Source organism: Trichosurus vulpecula, chromosome 3 (assembly GCF_011100635.1).
Source record: "Trichosurus vulpecula isolate mTriVul1 chromosome 3, mTriVul1.pri, whole genome shotgun sequence".
Taxonomy (NCBI): Eukaryota; Metazoa; Chordata; class Mammalia; order Diprotodontia; family Phalangeridae; genus Trichosurus; species Trichosurus vulpecula.
The window spans coordinates 132,089,675-132,110,282 of record NC_050575.1 but is presented as its reverse complement, the minus strand read 5'-3'; the positions used below and the strand labels follow the sequence as shown (position 1 = coordinate 132,110,282).

General features: G+C 39.3%; 1 non-coding gene across 1 annotated transcript; it reads left to right on the top strand.

Annotated features, from left to right (window-relative positions):
* The first annotated feature begins 9,061 nt into the window (after positions 1–9,061).
* Positions 9,062–9,164, top strand: LOC118845118. The gene has a single exon (XR_005010002.1). It is a non-coding gene; the product is annotated as a U6 spliceosomal RNA (small nuclear RNA).
* The last annotated feature ends 11,444 nt before the right edge of the window (positions 9,165–20,608 follow it).

The following is a 20,608-nucleotide window of genomic DNA, read 5'->3' as shown; positions in this document are numbered from 1 at the left end:
ACCAGGAATTTTCACTGGCTGTCCCCAAAACCTGGAATGCTTTCTTTCTTCTCAACCTGACTCCTAGCTTCCCTGGCTTCCTTCAGGTCTCAACTAAAATCTCACCTTCAGCAATCTGCTTTTTCCAGTCCCTTTTAATGTTAGTGCCTTCCCTCTGAGATCACCTCTAAATTTTCTCTTATATGTATGTGTAGACAGATATATGTATACACACACACACACACACATATACATATATATATATATATATATACGGTTTGTTTACAGTTATTGCACATTATCTTCCCTATTGGACTGTGAGCTCCTCGAGGGCAAGAACTGTTTTACTTTTATTTGTAACCCTAGCACTTACTCCAGTGCCTGGCACATAAGATCTTGATGAATGCTTGTTGACTTTATTTGACCCTGAGGACAAAGATTGTTTTGTTTTCACTTTTATGTCCCATGCCACAAAGAGATCTTTCAACAAATGTTTTTCAGTTGATTGGTCCAAGAGTGGAACTTAAAGCCTCATAAAATGATCGCTCCCTATCCGTGGTGGTGTTCAAGGGGAAGTTAGACGACTACTATGAGTGATACAAGTTGTGATTCCTTTTCAGGTACAGGCTGGATTAGATACTCCTCCCCAACCAGGACCCTTCTCTCTCAGACTCTGTGAATCTATTAATCTATGGTGTCTTCTAATCCTAAATATCTAAAAGTTCATGAATGTCCCAGGAAGATATTTTTGAAGATAAGGTCTTTCCTTATTTATCTTTCAACATGCCCCAACTCCTTTAAAAAAAGAAAGAAACTTTTTCTTCTGGCCTATCAGAAGAACAGGTCAGTAAATAAAATTTGACTTCTTAGTGTCAGGTGTTAACAGCCTTTACAGGTATTAAAACCAGTTTTGTACAGATGAAGTTCCCTGACATCTAGATGAAGTTTCTATAGTCTTTCCAGTTTCAACCAGCTCCTACTCTCAATCCAGGCTGAGCTACGTTCTTAGGTAAGTTCCTCTGGTTACCCAAATGGCTGCTTCTCAAATCATAATCATCCTCTTCATTACCATCAGCATCTTACCATAGAACTCCTGAATACAATACAGTGCTGGGCTTTACCATCACATGAATAATTAAAATGCCTGAAGATCAAGTATAGCCAGATGCAAGTTGAACAGAATTTCTATGACAGTCCCTAGGCAGATAGATTATGAATAGTCAAATACTGTTACCACTACCAGAGCAGTTGACCTTTGGGAACAGACATCAGGGCAGTTGAACTTTGGGAACAGGAAGGCAACACCTGCTGCCAACCGCATTTGGTTATTTAGGACACCAGGTTCTCTCCAACTCTGTGGTCACCTACAGTCAATAGATAAATAAAAGGGAGATCTGGAATCTCAAGGTTCTGATTCCTAAACTAGCCCTTACACTATAGCTGACAGTCTTGAAAAGGAAAGTATACTGCTCATGGCAGAGTAGTATGGCCCTAAAATGCACTTTTATTTGAGCAATTTCTCTGTGTATTTTCTTCCCTCGTATTCCTGGGGACATTATCTGTAGGAGTGTGCTATTAGGTGGATGAGTTCTTACAACTCCAGAATTTCGTTATTACAATAATCACAAAGTCTGAGTCCATCCAGGCAACCTCAGAAAACGTAGCCAAAATATGTCATTTTAGAACTGAAAGGATCAAACCTCTCTTCTTTTGATATGGAAACTCCAAAAGGAAGACACTTCCCAAGGTCACACAAGCATGTTAGAGGAAGGGGAAGTTAGAATAGACCCCAAGTCTCCTGATGCCCAGGCCAGTGTTCTCTCCACTACCAGACTACTACCTCTGTCTTTTTAGAGTAAGAAAGGATATCAGCAGTTAGTTTGTAATAAACACCTGGTATGTGAAACCATCAAACCAGTTTACCACGCTCAGCAGTAGCTGAGTAGCTACTCCTTGAATGCACAAATGCTTCTCTAATGTAACCACTGCTCTGTGCAAAAACCAACATTTATAGAATTTAGTGCTGTAAGGAACCTTAGCTATCATCTAGTCTGATGTCTTCACTTCCAGATGAGAAATTAAATGACCTGCCTGTGTCACACAGAGTCATGATTCAAACCCTGGTCCTCTGACTCCACTCTTCTTTTCACTCTACCTCTTGCTTTCTCTTGGCTTCAGCCTCAACCTTATTTTGATCTAGGCCATCAGCAGGTGTCCTTCCACTCTAACCCTTGATTAGGCTCTTAGCTATGCAGGCAGTTGCCAACAGAGAGGAGAGGGTGGCAGAAAACAAGCTACTTTCCATTTAAATGGAATCCATCCAAAAACAGAATTTCAGGAATCATCACCACATTCTTAGCCCTTTGGGGGCTACCCTAGGTAGTAAGTGGTAAAAATTGTAGCAAAAAGCTACACCACCTCATCCAGAAGCCCAGGATATCTAGGATGCTAAAGCACAGGGTTGCATGATTGACACCTGAGACCCCAAAGCCTGGTTCCCTCAAAGAAGTGCTCAGGAAGTAAGGGGTACCTAAGCCCCTCTGCCAAATTTACAACTTACATCCTAAAAAATAGGACATAAGGATGCAAGAATGCTCAGTGGTCATGTGTCTGATGCCCTTGCCCCAGAACTTGTGCATGGGCATCCACCCACCATTTGTTGGCCCTCTCTCTCCAGGTCCCACCCCCCCCCGTACCTATAGACATCTCCTCTGTCCTCTGAACCTGTATCACCTGCTAAGCCTGCCTTTGTTATGTCTTTATGACTATAGTGTTTAGAAATGGAAGGAACCTTAGAGAGCCAGTCAACCCCTTCATTTTATACACGAGAAAAGGCTCAAAAAAAAAGTGAATGACTTTCCCAGGGTTACTCAGCTAATAAGTAATTGAACCCAAATACTAATGTTAAATCTAGTTTGGAATTCTGTATCTCCTGATTCTCTGACCCTGAACCCCAAGACTGCCCCCTAACACGTAGGTCTCCTTGGGGTGCTTTTCCTACAGACTCTATCCTCTTCTTTATAAGCTGTATGTCTCCTTCCTTCCATCCATATCACCTCCTCTACCTACAAGGTTCTTTTTCCTCCTTAGTCTTTACCTTCTCTGCACCTAGAGGCACCCTGTCCCCTGTCCCAGCAGGATCCTCACTGCACTTCTAGCTACCCCTCGTCCCCCACCTGTAGGACCCCTCCTCTTCTTACTCCCATAACCACCCGAGCCTGCACCCATAGCGCCTCTAACTATATCAGCCCCACCCCCTGCACCTGTAGGGTCTCATACTTCTAGCTGCCCTGCCCTCTACACCTGTAAGGCCCTCCCGTTCCTATTGCCACCCCGGCCCTTACACCTGTAGGGCCCTCCTGCTCTCATTGATATTCCACCCCCTGCTCCTGTAGGTCCGCCTTTGCTCGTATAGCCACCCCACCCCCTGTACCTATAGCCAGCCACCTCTGTGGTCCCCCAGCATCCCCCGCCCCTCACCGAGAGAAGCCTCCTACACCCCTAGCCGCCCCGCCCCCTGCACCTGCGGTCCGGCCTCGCGCAGTGCCGGGCCCCGCCCCCTGCATCTCTCCAGCTCCCCTCTGCCGGCCCCACCCTGCCCCGCCCCGGGTTTAGCCAGGACTGAATCTCACCTCCCAGCTCTCCTGCACTGGGCCCGGGGGCCCGCTGTCAATGTCGGGGCCGCTGTCGTGGTCGGGGCCGCCGCAGTCCCGGCCGGTCACCTTGACACAGGCCGCAGCGGCCGCCGCCGTCTCCTCATGGCCACGCCGAGAGCAGCGGGCTGGCGGCAGCAGCGCCTGCAGCCAGAGATGGCCCGAGCCCGGCCAGAGCCCTAGCCCGAGCCGCTGGAGCCGCGGGAGCAGAGCCGAAGCCCAAGCCCAGCCGCAGCGGGAAACGTCCGCTCCAGGGCCGGAGCGACAAGACCATCAGCCAATCCTTGCCCGAAGCTAGACATTCTCACCAACCATCTTAGAGCAGGGGCGGGGATAGGTAAATCAGCCCTGCCGAGCCCCCAGTGCGCAACAGCGGGAGCTGCAAGCCAGTAAAAGGCCCAGGGGTGAGTGAGTGGGGCTGAGCGCTTCCCTCCTAGTGCATCTCCATGCCAGCCATCGCTTGGTACAACTTGGAAGCTGGCCTGGCCCCCCAAACTCCCTCCCTTGAAACAGCTCTGCACTGATTCCTAGATCCCTCGAAAAGGCCTTGCACCCGTTAGACCCCGTGGCCTGGCTTTATTTAAATCAAATCGATTTTCTTCCCTACTTAGGATCAACTGAAGTCATAGAATGACAGAGTTGTAAGGAACCTTAGACCATAAAATGTAAAAACTGCAAGACACTTTATAAATTACTTAGACTATGTTGGCGTGGGGTTTGAGAGAGACTTGTCCAAGGTCAAACGGAAAGTTCGTGGCATGATTGGAACTCCCACTGGTCTGTACTTCTAGTCTAGCGTTCTTTCCAGCGAAGAGCAGTGTGGTGCAGGTTAAAGAGTGCTGAACTTGGAGTCAGGAAAGACCTGGGTTTAGATTCTGCTTCTAACACTTCCAAACTACTTCTCTGAGCCTCGATTTCCTCATCTGTAATAGGGAGATAATAATATCTCTAGAGCCTGATAAGGTTACCCTTAAGATCAAGTGGGGATGGTAAGAGAAGGGGGCCCATAAACGTTAAAAGTGCTATATAAATGTAAGCCATCATTATCGTTATTACTACACTATTCTGCCTTGTTATTTCCTTTTAAAAAACGCATTTTATGTGACACACTCAGGATATATTATCTTCACAATTCAGTTAAATCATAGATTCTGAAGAGTGTAGTTAGTTGGAAGGGACCTTTAAAAACTGAACTAATTTCCCCCTTGCAAAACAAAAAATCTTCTCCTCCCCTAACCTCTCTATTTCCATTGAAAGAATCACCAGCACCCAGACCCATAACCTTAAAGTCATCTTTGACTATTCCTTCTTCTTCACAATTATTTGCCAAATTCTGATGATTCTACCTCCCAAATCTCCTGTATCCATATCCTTCTTTTCCCCCATACAGCCAGCTCCCTGTTTAGGTTATCGTCACCTCTCATCTGGATTGTTATAATAACTTCTGAACCTAGTCTCCTGCCTGAAGGCTCCTCCCTTCTCCAATCTTCCTTTTAAAAAATTACCTCCACTCTATCATATTAAAACAAGGCAATAATCTGACAATAAAAATAATGTTTATGAAATGTTACATTAAAAATCCAGTTACAGAGGATGAAGAATCATTACGATGAGTATTTTCCCCAAAAGAAAGTTTTAATGGAAACAGCAATTAATATTTCTGACTTGATATCTACTGCCTTAAAAAGTGGTTTTATACAAATACTGTTTTTTAAACCTTTAGAATACAATGAATCATTTTTATTTAAGCTTGTAGCCTAGTGGTCCAGGACAATGAATCAGATAAGGTGGTGATTTGATAAGGAGTTATGCCACCCATATTTGGGGGTCAACTATGCACAAGTTTTCCTGCAGCAATTTTCAAAGGAATGATCAAAATTAAGAAGCACTGAACTCCCACCATATTCAAAACTAAAATTTTGTCCCCAAAATTTAATTCTGATCCTGTTCTTAAGTTATAGCAAAAGGAATTAGAGTGCAGTATTTTTCAAGTTTGTTTTTTTCTATTTTCAAGAGACAAGTCCAATTCTTTCAGCTTTTTCAACACCGTTACCTCATTAATGTGCCTAATACATGAGTTGAACCAAGTCTGCTCATGTTTAAAAATGCTTGGTGACTCCCTATTGCCTCTAATATAAAATACAAACTCCGTGGCTTTAAACCCTCTATAATCTGGCTCAGACCTGCCTTTCCACACCTGTTTCATTCTAGTCACCTTCATTCATCTATCTTCCAGTCAGGTATGACTTCTACCTATTTCTAGGTTTTGTCCTGTCCTCTCTCACCTCCATGTATCTGTATAAAGTGTCCCTTCTGTCTGAAATGGACTCCCTCCATGGCTACCTGTTGAAATTTTTCTCTTCATTCAAAACCAATTTCTCTACAAAGTATTCCCTAATTCTTGCTTTCAACTAAAAGTGATTTCTTTTCCCCTCAAATTTTCCCAGAAAACTTCATCTGGATTGCTTCTTGTTTCCTATTCAATTGTATACATGGTATCTCCCATGGCCAGACAATAAATTGAATATTTCTTAAGAGAATATGTGGTCAGCTATTCTACCTCTGTACATTAAGAGAGTAGAACAGTACCTTACACACAGTAGGCACTTTTAAATGCTCCAGTGAGTGTTGAATGAATGAATCAAGTCAAGTCCATTAATTGTATACATGAGAAAATTAAGATCCAGAGAGAGGAAGTGATTTGACTATAATCACACTGTTAATGATAACCAGTAGTAGCTTCCTGATTTCCAGTCTTTTACTGTATACTAGCCACTCTTATCATTTCATTTTTAGAATTGATGTATTTAAAGCTACATTTTAAAGCAGAGATTTACTTCAATATATTAGGAGTTTGGAGATAAATTGTGCAACCTCAGAAAATTGATGTGTGTAGTCCAGGGTCTTGCACATAGCAGGCACGTGTGCACCTGCTCAATAAGGGTTTGTTGATTTTTTTACAAACCATGAAAGCCATTAGAAGTGAATTATCTCCAAATCAAAATGTTATTTAGGGATATTTTAAGAATATTTTTGCTATAATGAATTAGGAGATCAATATTTCCTACATTTAACCACAGACACTTAAGTTGTTTTATTTAACTAAAACAAGCTTAATTATTTCTTATATTTCTCTTCTATAATATGCTTATAATTTTAGCAAAATAAATTTCTGTAATTTTGAATTTTATTTATGAATATGAAATTGGGGCAAATAATTGAATCAACTTTAAATCATATTAACATAACATATTTGTAATGCAGGCTAAGATGGGAAGCTTGCTCTGGTAAGGAAAAATTCATTTTCATGGTTTTCCAGTTCCTGCATAATTTCTTAATTAGGAAAAGCAATAATGGTAACTTACATTTCTATAGCACTTTAAGGTTTACAAAATGCTTTCCATCTGTGAGGTATGTGGTTCAAGTATAATTATCCTTATATGACAGGTAAGAAAATTGAAAGTCAGAGACATTAAGTGATTTGCCCATGAAGATCACACAGATAATAAATGTAAAAACAGGTATTCATGTTCAGTTCTCCTGCCTCCAGATCTAGTCTTCTTTTTACTGTCATAAAAAGTCTAAAGAAGGAAATTTTTCCAGGCCTGCTATTGCAATTAAAAAATTAATCTCTTTCATAGTATTTGGAATATACATATTTTGTGGTACTTTTCATATTCAGCATCATGTTATATTTATTTCTATGCATATATTATCTCCCCCTCCCCACTAAATTGAAAACCCCTTATAAGAAGGGGTTCTTCACTGTATCTCTCAAAATGGCCATTACAATGTTTTGAAGAATATAAGCTCTTTGAGGGAAGTAAATGGGTTGTTCTTGTATCTGTACCCACAGAATCTGGATACATAGTAGGTGCTTAATGAATCATTGGTCAATGGATCTTTTTTATTGTAGGTGGTTCAGTAAATGTTTGGTGAATGAATATTATTCAGTATTAAATCTAGATGCGTATGAACTTTATCAATTTAGTGACATGACAGTTATTAGAGTTGGCCTAATGATAAAATGCTAACTTCAGCAGGTAAATATTACTCTCAAGAGCTAAATGGGAAATTTTTGTTTTTTCATGGATTGGTATGACCTAAGAATGTACCACCTACTAAGCAAATCTGGTAATCAGCTGGTAATGAGTTTCTCCCTTCTCAGCTAGCGTAGTCCTCAAAAAGTTGGCCCTGTCTGTCACCAGTACTGAATTTAAAGCATAGTCCTCAAGAACTCAGCATCACTTCCATGTCATGAAGAGACATCAGTGTAGGATTTTACGGAGGGACGTTGTGAATATTGACAAGAAAATGATCTAAGATCATCAATACAGCCTAGTGAATTCTGAAAATAAAACTTTTGTATAAGGTCATATGAATCCGCGTTTTCAAGCATGATACAATTAGAGATTATAATCTGTATTCCATGATATGCTTAAGCATTATAGATTCATAGAATATTAGAGATGAAAAGTATTAATATGGTTCTTAGAAGAGACAGCAGTAAGCACCATGGATAGCACTTATGGAAAATCAGAGTACCGTAGTTGCCTGGTTCAGCACCAGAGAGGTGGATAGCAGCAGAAGAGGACTGTAATGCACTGTCCATATGCCCGCAGGGCAGCATGTTTAGGAATGTTTTAAAATAAACACAAAAATGTAGATTTAAAGCTGTATGGAATCTTAGAAGTCATCTAGTTCTATTCCATTTTACATACTATGAAATAAGAGATTAAATGACTTGCCCAAGGACACAAAATAGTAAGGCCCAGAGTGGGGATGAGAACTCATCGCTGTAGCTGCAAGTTCATTTCTTTGTCTGTTGCACCATCCTGAGGAAAGGCTGGTAGATTTAATTAGGCTGAACAACCTGTTTGCCTTTAGTTAATTTAGGTTTAGGTAGAACAAGAACCAGGTAAAAAATGTTTGGAGAAGGAAGAACAGCACTTTGTTGTCTGACCCTGAAGTGACTGTGTCCTTATACTTCTTCCCCTCCCCCCCACCCCTGAGCTAAACCATGGAAAGACAGCCAGAGAATTGCATATGCCTGTGTGCCTCTCCATGGTATCTGGTGTCCTGGTACAATCCCTACTTGGCAAAGAGTGAGTGTTACAGCAATGGTTAAGTATGTGGTGAGGGCTTTCAGAGACAACTTTAGCTATATTTATGATTTTTTAATGATATGGCATGACAGAAGGGAAAAGGGAAGAAACCCTAGCAATGAAGATATCTAAAAGAGAAAATTCCAAAAGAGAGGAATTTCTTTCCAAAAGAAAAAAATCACAGATAGCACTAATACCAAAAATGGCAACCCAAAGGACATCAATAACTCCTGACTCCTTGCCTACTCTCTTATCTTTATAAAATCTTTATGAAAATGGCCTGCACATGAAAAGCTGGTATCCTTAATAAAAGTGTGAAGATACTTGCTTTGACAGCACATATACTAAAATTGGAAAGATACAGACAAGATTAGTATGGCCCTGGCACAAAGATGACATGCAAATTTCTGAAGCATTCCATATTTTTGGTAGGCCTCCAACTCTGTCACTCTGAATCTGCAAAGCCTTCCACCTAATTGACAGTGGCTGGCAATAGCAACTTCCTACTAGAGCTCCACCCAGGGACAAGTCTGTAGTTGTGTTGCCTAGACCCAAACTAAGATCCAGATCCTGGAAAATCCAGGAGGGCAGCAACCAGATCATCCTCTAGATCAGACAAATTAGGATCTGCTGATAGCTTTCAGCTCTTTAGTTTGAAGTGCCCTGGTGGCCCTTGAAGAAAACAGTAGTCAATTCCCAAAGAATATAGAATCAGGGTCCCAGATAACACAGACCAGTACCATACAAGGCCCTGATATTTCTTCCAGAAGTTCAGAAAGTCTGCCTCTAACACAAAGTTTGAATTCAGAAAGTAAAGCAAGAAGGATCATTTAACAAAAAAGACTCCCCAAATAAAGAGATACCATGATGCCAGGGATTACCAAGACAGAAACCCAGAAGAAGAGAATAATCCCAGAATACCTACGAGCCTGTTAAAAAATATGGGTTGGCCACAAAGTCAGCTAGAATTGTTGGAAAAAATGAAACAAAACTCTTGAAAGTGATGTTATATGCTATCCACCTCCCGAGAAAGAACTTATGGAGTCTGAATGCAAATCAAAGCATACCATTTTTCACTTGATTTTTTCTGGTCTGTGTTTTCTTTCACAATATGACAAATATGGAAATATATTTTGCATGATCACTCATCTATAACCTATATCAAGTTACTTAACATCTTGGGGTGGGGGGAAGAAGGAAAGAAGGGAGAGAATTTGAAACTCAAAATTTTTTAATGAATGTTAAAAATTGTTTTTATTTGCAATTAGGAAAAAAATTTAAAAAAGAAAATGATATAAGTGAAATTAGAATGCTAAAGAAAGGAATTGAAAAACAAATGAGAGCTTTAGAAGAAGGACTAGGAAGGTGAATAAAGTTTAGAATAAAAGGTATAAAACCTTTCCCAAGCAACAAATGCCTTCAGAGGTAGAGGAGCCAAGATGGTGGATTAGAGGCAACCCAGCTGAACTCTTTCAACATCCTCCTCCAAACAACTTTAAAATAACAACTTAAATCAAATTTTGGAGTGGCACAGCCAACTCACACAGTCAGAGGGAGATATTTTCTGGCCCTTAGGAGGTCAGCACAGAAGTTTTTGGCACAAGAGTGGAAGTCTATCCAGAGCCCATACACTCCTCAGCAGCAGCAATGGCTACAAAAACAGCAACTTTGGGAGCTCTCAGCCCAGAGCTAGGAAAGGAGGCAGACAACTGGTCAGAAAGAAATTACAGAAGATCCTTTCCTAGAATTAGGTACAGCTGGCACTGATTGGCAATTCCATTATCAATATGCAATTCTGAGTCATAGTTCCAGGATGGAGAGGACAGCTACTGGTCTGTTACAAGGGAGCAAAGGCCCTGGTTGCAGTTCCAAGGCAAAGAGAGTGCTAGTACCTGTGGCTACAGGGGACCAGAGGTCCTTCCTGGGTAAAGACCAGAGCCCAGACCAGTACAGCAGTAGCCACACCTCTCCCTGGATCACACCACCTTGGAAGCACCAAGAGATTTGAAACTGGTTCTGAAAATAGCAGCAGAAAAAAGCCTGAAGCTTGGGATAGTACCTCCCCAATCCCAGGTGAATAGAACTGAACTTTTTTAAAAAATTATTTTATTTTATTTTTAATTTATGAAATGAAACAAGAATTTCCATAACATACTATAATAAAAAAATAATTGCACACAGAACTGCACCTCTATTATGTACAACTTGCTATTCCTTTTAAATATATAGTAAAGTTATCATGCAACATTCTTTTTTTCTTCCCTCCCCCCACCCTAGAGATGGCTATCATTGGACACAAATATGTGTGTATATGTAAAATCATTCTATACATACTTCTATTTATCAATTATTTCTCTGGATGCAGATAGTGTTTTCTTTCATAGGTCCTTTGTAGTTAATTTGGGTATTTATAATAGTCAAAATGACTTATTCATTCAAAGTTATTCTTAAGACAATATTTCTGTTACCGTATACAATGTTCTCTTGGTTCTGCTCATTTCCCTCTTGTGTTGGTAAGCAAAATGGGCTCCTTAGCACTTAGTTCAACAAGTGCCCTTGAAGAGTTAGGCTTTTGTTTGCTTTGAGTAATTCAGTGTATTTCATTGAGTCTTACTAAGTGCTAAGCCCCAGGCCCAAACCCCTGTGAGGTGTAAAACCTATGTGGGTGTGAATTGGCAACTAAGGTGGGGCCCAAAGTGGGGATAACTCCAGGGAGGTCCTAGTTTACATGTCTGGGAGAGCAGAGGCTTTTAGACCCCATGGGTTTAAGTCCGCCTCTTTGTGACGATGCTAGGTCACGTGGGTGAGTCGCATATGTGACTCACCCCTGACGCTGAAAAAGGTATAAAAACCAGGGGCTAGCTGTTTGTTCTTTGGAGCTCTTTGCCACAGCAGTGGTGGTGCGTGACTCTGGGCCAGCCCTTGTTCTGAGCTCCTGGGCTGAACCTAGATGTTGGTAACTATGAATTGTATTGGGTCTGTCTGTTGATATTTGTAATTTGTTTGTATTTTGTTCTGAAGTTCAGGGTGCTGGCTTTTTCCCATGAACTAAGTGAATGATATTTGTGTGCTTAATTAAAGTAAGCTTGCCAACCCCTTCACCTTGCTTTCCTTAGTTAAGCAGATCCAAAGAACCTGTGCTGTTGGCAGCTTTCCGGGTGCTGGCTGTGGGTGGATCTTACACCCCCACAGAAGCTGCGAGCCAGATTGTGGAAACACCACTTCATTATTTTGTGCAAGTCTACCCATCTTTTTCTAAAATTGATTAGCTCATAATTTCTTATAGTGCAGTAGTATTTCATCATTATCATATACCACAACTTGATCAGCCATTCCCCAATTGATGGGCATCTCCACGATTTCCCATTTTTAGCTACCACAAAGAGAACTGCTATAAATATCTTAGAACATATAGGTTCTTTTTTCCCCTAATCATCTTTGGAAATAGACCTAGTAGTGGTATTACTGGATCAAAAGGTATAGTTTAATGACTTTCTGGGCATAATTCCAGATTGCTCTCTAAAATGGTCAGATCAGTTCACAGTTCTACCAACCATGAATTGGTGTCCCATTTTTTGCTTTCCCCTGCAATCATTTTAGCCAATCTGATAGGTGTAAAATGATATATCAAGGTTATTTTAATGTGCATTTCAGTAATGATTTAGAGCATTTTATGTGACTATAAATTGTTTTGATTTCTTCATCAAAAAAGTGTTTATTCACATCCTTTGACCAGTTATCAATTGGGGAATGACTATTATTCTTATAGATTTGACAAAATCTTTATATAGCTGAGGTATCAGACTTTATCTGAGACACTGTCTATAAAAATTTTCCCCCAATTTTCTGCTTTCCTTCTGATCTTGGCTACATTTGTTTTATTATATAAAGTTTATAATTTAATGTAATCAAAATTATCCATTTTATACCTCACTCTGCTCTCTATCTCTTGTTTATTCATAAATTGTTTGCCTACCAATAAGTCTGATAAGTAATATATTCCACATTCTTCAAATTTTCTTGTAATATCTCTCTTTATATATAGGTCATGTGTGCATATTGACCTTATCTTGGTAAATGTAAGATATTGGTCTTTGCCCAGTTTCTACCACATTGCTTTCCAGTTTTCCCAATAGCTTTTTACCAAATAATGAATTTAAGAATTCAAATCCCATATTCATATCCCCAAGTCTTCAGTCTTTACATTTATCAAATATGAGCTGCAAATTATATGTTTATTTTGTATTATTGATCTGCCCTTCTATTTCTTGGCCATTACCAGGTAGTTTTAATAATTACTGCCTTATAATATAGTTTAAGGTCTGGTACTGCTAAATCTCCTTCTTCTACATTTTTGTCATTATTTCCTTTGATATTCTTGACATTTTATTCTTCCAAATGAAATTTGTTATTATTTGCTCTAATTCAGTAAGACAATTTTTTGGTAATTGAATTAGGATGGCATTGAATACATTAATTAGTTTAGGTAAAATTATCATTTTTCTTACATTAGCCCTACCTACCCATGAAAAATAATATTTCTCCAAGTATTTAAATCTGACTTTATTTGTATAAAAGGTTTTTTATAATTGTGTTTATATAGTTCCTGTGTTTGTTTTGTCAGGTGTACTCCCAGATATTTTATAATGTCTAGAGCTATTTTAAATGAGATATCTCTTACTATCTCTTCTTGCATGATTTTTTTTGTTTTGTATAGGAATGCTGATGATTTATGTGGATTTAGTTTATATCCCATTAGTTCGCTAAAAAGATTTTTTTTGCTAAAAACTATTGTTATTTTGCAAGAGATAAACAAAAAGACAGATGGCAAAAGTATTTGTTATTGTCATGATACTCTGTACAAAACCTAAATGGAAGACAGATTTCCTATAAATGGTGAAATTCAGCAGATATTTCTGTTTGGACATAGCATGTTAATTTCATCAATGGTGGAATACTAAAAGTCTCTCCAAGGAAAGTTCTCAAGAGAAAGAGCCCTATTTATCCTTGCAGGTGAATAAAAATGATAAGCGGGCTATAGCATTGTTAGAAATGGTTTATAGGGGGGTGGAGCCAAGATGGCAGCTGGAAAGCAGGGACTTACCTAAAATTCCCTCCAAATACCTATAAAAATGACTCTGAACAAATTCTAGAAAAGCAGAAACCACGAAATAGCAGAGGAAAGCAGGGCTCCAGCCCAGCACAGCTTGGATGGTTGCTAGCTAAGGTCTATTGCACTGTGCTGGGAGCAGAGCAGAGCCCAGTGTGTGCCACGCCCAGACCAACCAGACTGGGAACCAGGCTGAACAGGTCTTAGCGGCCTGAATCAGTGAGCTGTGGCAGTTACCAGACTTTTCAACCCACAAACATCAAAGAAAACAGAGAAGGTTAGTGGGAAAAACCTGCGGGGGTGGGGCACAGAATGACAGGAGTTCATGGTATGCACCCTGGGGGCAGCAGAGGTGGTACAGCTCTGAGGCCACTTCCAGAGCTACAGCTGCAGTTGCTTCTGGTCCCAGGCCCACCTAGTGGGAGGAATTAAGTGGCAGATCAGAGCAGGAGTGCAGAGCCTGCTTAGATCTGAGTCAGGTCCTGGCTGGCAGTACTTGGGGGAGGAGGAGTGCTGGTGTGGCAGAGCTTGCTGTGGAGAAATAGCTTGGAAAACAACAACACAGCCCCTCAAACTTGGGACAAAGTACTCTCTACTCTACAAGCAGTCATACCCTGACAAAAAGCTCAAGGGTCAAGTAGTTGTCTGGGAACATGAACAGGCAGTGAAAACAGACTCAGATTCAGACTCAGAATTTGGAATCTTTCTTTGGTGACAAAGAAGACCAAAACATACAGCCAGAAGAAGTCAACAAAGTCAGAGAGCCTACATCAAAAGCCTCCACAAAAAAACATGAACTGGTCTCAGGCCATGGAAGAGCTCAAAAAGGATGTGGAAAAGCAAGTTAGAGAAGTAGAGGAAAAATTGGGAAGAGAAATGAGAGTGATGTGAGAAAACCATGAAAAACAAGTCAATGACTTGCTAAAGGAGACCCAAAAAAATACTGAAGAAAATAACACCTTAAAAAATAGACTAACTCAAATGGCAAAAGAGCTCCAAAAAGCCAATGAGGAAGGTAGAATTAGCCAAATAGAAAGGGAGGTCCAAAAGACAACTGAAGTAAATGCTACCTTAAAAATTAGATTGTAGCAAGTGGAAGCTAGTGACTTTATGAGAAATCAAGATATTATAAAACAGAACCAAAGGAATGAAAAAATGGAAGACAATGTCAAATATCTCATTGGAAAAACCACTGACCTGGAAAATAGATCCAGGAGAGATAATTTAATATTATTGGACTACGTGAAAGCCATGACCAAAAAAAGATCCTAGATATTGTCTTTCAAGAAATTATCAAGGAGAACTGCCTTGATATTCTAGAGCCAGAGGGTAAAATAGAAATTGAAAGAATCTACCAATTGCCTCCTGAAAAGATCCCAAAAAGAAAACTCCTAGGAATATTGTCGCCAAATTTCGGGGCTCTCAGATCAAGAAGAAAATATTGCAAGCAGCCAGAAAGAAACAATTTGAGTATTGTGGAAACACAATCAGGATAACACAAGCTCTAGCAGCTTCTACGTTAAGGGATTGAAGGGCTTGGAATATGATATTCCAGAGGTCGATGGAGCTAGGATTAAAACCAAGAATCACCAACCCAGCACAACTGAGTATCATGCTCCAAGGCAAAATATGGATTTTCAATAAAATAGAGGACTTTCAAGCTTTCTCAGTGAAAAGACCAGAGTTGAATAGAAAATTTGACTTTCAAACATAAGAATCAAGGGAAGCATGAAAAGGTAAACAAGAAGGAGAAATCATAAGGGACTTACTAAAGTTGAACTGTTTTGTTTACCTTCCTACATGGAAAGATGATGTGTATAATTCATGAGACCTCAGTATTAAGGTAGCTGAAGGGAATATACATATACATATACATATACATATACATATACATATACATATACATATACATATATATATATATGAATATATATGTGTGTATGTGTATATATATATATATATATATATATAGACAGAGGGCACAGGGTGAGTTGAATATGAAGGGATGATCTCTAAAAAAATAAAATCAAATTAAGGGATGAGAGAGGAATATATTCAGAGAGGGAGAAAGGGAGAGATAGAATGGGGTAAATTATCTCACATAAAAGTGGCAAGATAAAGCACTTCTATAGGAAGGAAAGAGGGGGCAGGTGAGGGGGAATGAGTGAATCTTGCTCTCATTGGATTTGACCTGAGGAGGGAATACCATACACACTCAATTGGGTATCTTACCCCACAGGAAAGAAGAAGGAAGGAGATAAAAAGGGGGTACAATAGAATGGAGGGCAGATAGGGGGAGGAGGTAATCAAAAGCAAACACTTTCAAAAAGGGACAGGGTCAAGGGAGAAAATTGAATAAAGGGGGATAGGATAGGAAGGAGCAAAATATAGTTAGTCTTTCACAACATGAGTATTGTGGAAGGGTTTTACATAATGATACACATGTGGCCTATGCTGAATTGCTTGCCTTATTAGGGAAGATGGGTGGGGAGGGAAGAAGGGAGAGAATATGGAACTCAAAGTTTTAAAAGCAGATGTTAAAAAAAAGTTTTTACATGCAACTAGGAAATTAGATATAAAGGCAATGGGGCATAGAAATCTATCTTGCTCTACAAGAAAGTAAGGGAAAAGGGGATGGGTGGGAGTGGGGTGACAGAAGGGAAGGCTGACTGGGGAACAGGGCAATCAGAATATATGCCATATTGGAGTGGGGGGGGTAGAAATGGGGAAAAAATTTGTAATTCAAACTCTTGTGGAAATCAATGCTGAAAACTAAAAATATTAAATAAATAAATAAATAATTGGAAAAAAGAAATGGTTTATACATGAGAAGTGGCGTAGACAATATCATCTGTAACATGCATGACCAAAAAGGGATGTGGGTCAGTAATGAGGGGTACCAGATTGTCAGTCCAGTGTTATAATAACATTCACAAAATATCAAGACTCACAGGAAGGGCACTCTAAAATGAACCTTTAATTTCTTCTTTATTTTTACCAATAAAATTACATATTTTTAAAACATGATCTAACTTCTTGATGACTCTTCTCCCTCAAAACAAACAAACAACAAACACATGACTCCCCCATGTAACAAAAGTATGGGGTTTACAAAACAATGCATTAGCCACCTTCAATTCCATTTAACAGATCTTTATTGGGCACCTACTATATGTGTCACTCTCCAAACCAGGAGTTCAACATATTACTCATTCTGTGGCTATACTGCATATCACCTCTCAGCTAGAAAGAAGGAGGCATGTATTACTAACAGTGCCCTAGAACTAAGATTGGTCACTGCATTGATCTGAAATCTGCTTTCTTTCAGTGTTGTTTTCCTTTACATCATTTTGGTCAATGTGCAAATTGTTCTCTTAGGTTTACCTCATTTATCATAAGTTTTCTCAGGTTTCTCTGAAGTCTTCATATTTGACATTCCTTACATTACAATAATATTCCATTACACTCATATAACGTTTCAGCCATTCCATAATTGATAGACTCTTTTTTGTTTCTGGGTTTGTTTTGTTGTTGTTGCCACACAAGTACAGCTATAATTTTATACATATGGGACATCTTCCTTAGCCTTGAACTTCCTTAGAGCTGTATCCCTAGTATGGTATTGTGACATATACAGTTAAGTGATATTTCACTAAATTATTAAGTATAATTCCAAATTACCTTCCAGAATTGTTGGACTAAATCATACCTCTATCAACAGTGTATTAGTATGCCCTATCTTCCCACAGACCCTACAATATTTATCATACTCGTCTTTTATTGTCTTTGTCTATTTGATGGGTATGAACTGAAACCTGAGTGGTGTTTTAATTAGCATTTCTCTTATTAGTGATTTGGAGCATTATCGCACATGGTTGAGCTCTTGAAAATTGTCTATATCTTTTGACTGCTTATCGGTTAGTGAATGGCATTTGCTCTTATAGATTTATATCAATTCCTTATATAGCTTAGATATAGGACCTTTATCAGAAATATTAGTGCGAAGTGTTTTTCCCGTTTAACAGGTTTTTCATTGTTACTACCCTGACTATGTTTATGAAAAAACTTTTAAAATGTTACCCAAACTGTCTTTTATCTTTACAATGACCTCAAGCTCCTCATTTCCAACCATAATTGTGAAATCTATCTCCTTACATCGTTCTCTGATTTTTTTGTACTACCCCTTACCTTGACAAGGCCTCAAGATGTACCTATAAGGACTTCCTACAAAGGGCTGATCCAAAAGTGGTCACTTTTTTGGTTTATTAATGTCTCCACATGGATTCTTCCAGGAAAATCTTTGAAGCAAAATTTGGGTCATAGAATCATAAATTTAGAGCTGTAAGAGACCTAGGAGGTCATCTAGTCCAAACAGATAAATCCAAACATAACATCTAGTCATGTTACAGAACAACAAATGCTACACAACAATTAAACAACTTGTCCAAGGTCATAGAAATATTAAGTTTGAGATGGGATCTGACACCAGAGCCAATATCCTTTCCACTATTTGTTATTTTTTTGGATTTTCTTAAAGCTTGGTAAAAAAAAAAGGCCTCCACCCCCAAGGATGCTGAATGTATAATAGAGACTTTGGTTTGGGACCCCTTTTATTTCCTCTACAATAGAAATTACATAAGACACAAAGTACTCAAAGGCACATGAAAAATACAGGATACATTTAGATAGCCCATAGGACGTATTGTATTGCCCACAGAAGGTAAAGAGCCTTTGTGAGGCTGCTGAACAGCTAGTTCATATTCACCTCAGATCTGCACTGAGACACTCACAGAAATTGTTATGGAAGATAGGTAAGTTCCAGATCTCTTCAGCCCTTATTTTATGGCTTCAGTCCTTCAACTTTGGGGTGATCCTATTGACCATAACCTTTGCAATGTTCTTGTGAAATTCTTTTTCTGGGGAGCTGGTATTCAACTCTGGAACTCTCTGACTTCAGATTATGCATGAGGCAACCCTCAAGAATGTAAATGTTCACCTTGAACTATTTCTAGTTTTTAATTTATACTCATGAAAGGAAACAGAAAGGCAAAAGGCAGTCAGGAACTCAGTGTACCAGAAACTAGAACCTCAAACTCCCTTCTGACTGTTAAATGTATCTGCTTTGAGTCATCATTGCTACTAGGGAGATGGGATTGAGGGTATAAGAAATATCCTCCCTCCCATCTTTGCTGGATATATAAATGAGAGAAAGAATATGAACAGATCCCAGAAGAAGACAGGGATATTTCTTTAACTCACTCTTAGAGACCTCAAAGTGGGAAGAGTCCTCTGACAAGAGTCCAACCTCCTCGACACTCAGTGGCCAATCATCATCAAGACAGTCCTCTTCACTGGGGCCAATCAAGTATTCACTGTGTGCTCACAGCAAGGAGTCAGTGCACAGGTTCCTGAGCAAGACACCCATGGGCACATCCAGCTCCGTGACAGTTACCTCCTTCTGGAAAAAATCCATGACCTATAATCTCATCAAGTGGATTTGGGAGAATTATCAAATGGAGCAGAGCTTCTCCTGATCACCTTTGCTACATATGTGACCTTTTATATTGAAATCATGTATCCATTTTGAGATTATTGTAATTTGTGGTAAAAGATGTTGAGCTGAAACTAGTTTTTGCCAGACTTCTCTCAAGTTTTCCCAAGAGTATTGTCAAATAAGGCTTATCCCAATAATCTGTGTATATTCATGGGTTTATTGAACATTATATTTCACTGTTTCTAAGTCTTACTAGATCTGTTCCTTTGAACATTTCTATTTTTAACTGATAACAAACACTTTTTATAATTACTTCATAATATTGTTGAGATCTGGTAATATTAGGCTCTTTTTCATTTGTCCAAGATTTTTCATTATCTCACTTGAGATCCTTGGTCTTTTCTTCATTTTGATGAATTTTATTGCCTTTATATTGTGTTATTATAGTAATAAAGTATTTCCTTGGTAGTATGATTGGTGTGGCATATATGTGTATATATATATATGTGTGTGTGTGTGTGTGTGTGTGTGTGTGTGTGTGTGTGTGTTAATTTAGGTAGTATCATTATGTTTATCAAATTGATATGACCCAGCCAAGAGGTAAATCTGCTCTAGATTATTTGTGGAAGGACATGAAATAGAATTGCACAGGAAGAGAAAGCATGGGTGGATTGTGATGTGCATCAGTGGAAGAAAATTGTGGGAAGATAGTGGTGTGTTGAGACCTAGAGGAGATCAAACCACCTACAAACACCCCCAGAAAAGCTCTAAAAATGCACCAGAAGGAATAATGATAAAGAAAAATAGCTGTAACCTCTTTCATCCAGTCCAGAACTACACAAGAAGACATAGAGAAGAGAGAAGCCTGAGTAGCCAGAAGGTAAAGTATGAACCATAATCAGGAAACAAGGCTAGACCAAGTAAACACAGAACACCTAGCACCTAGGCAGCCCAGTGCCTAGGAAACTTGATAAAGGCACTGAAGTAGACAGGGCAATCTCAGCACTCAAGCATATCAGTGCCCAACAATCAGGTAGCCCCAATGGAGGCAAAGCATAAGGCAGGCCTGACCAGCACTCAGGCAGTGCATTCACAAGATACAGACATTAAAATAAGACATACAAAATGTAATATTAAAGGAAACAACAGCTAGAGATGTAAGGAACTTAGAAGCCATTAAGTACACCTTCTTTATTTTACAATTAAGGAAACTGAGGCACAGAGAGGTTAAATGACTCGTTCATCATCACATAGCTAGAGTCAGAGG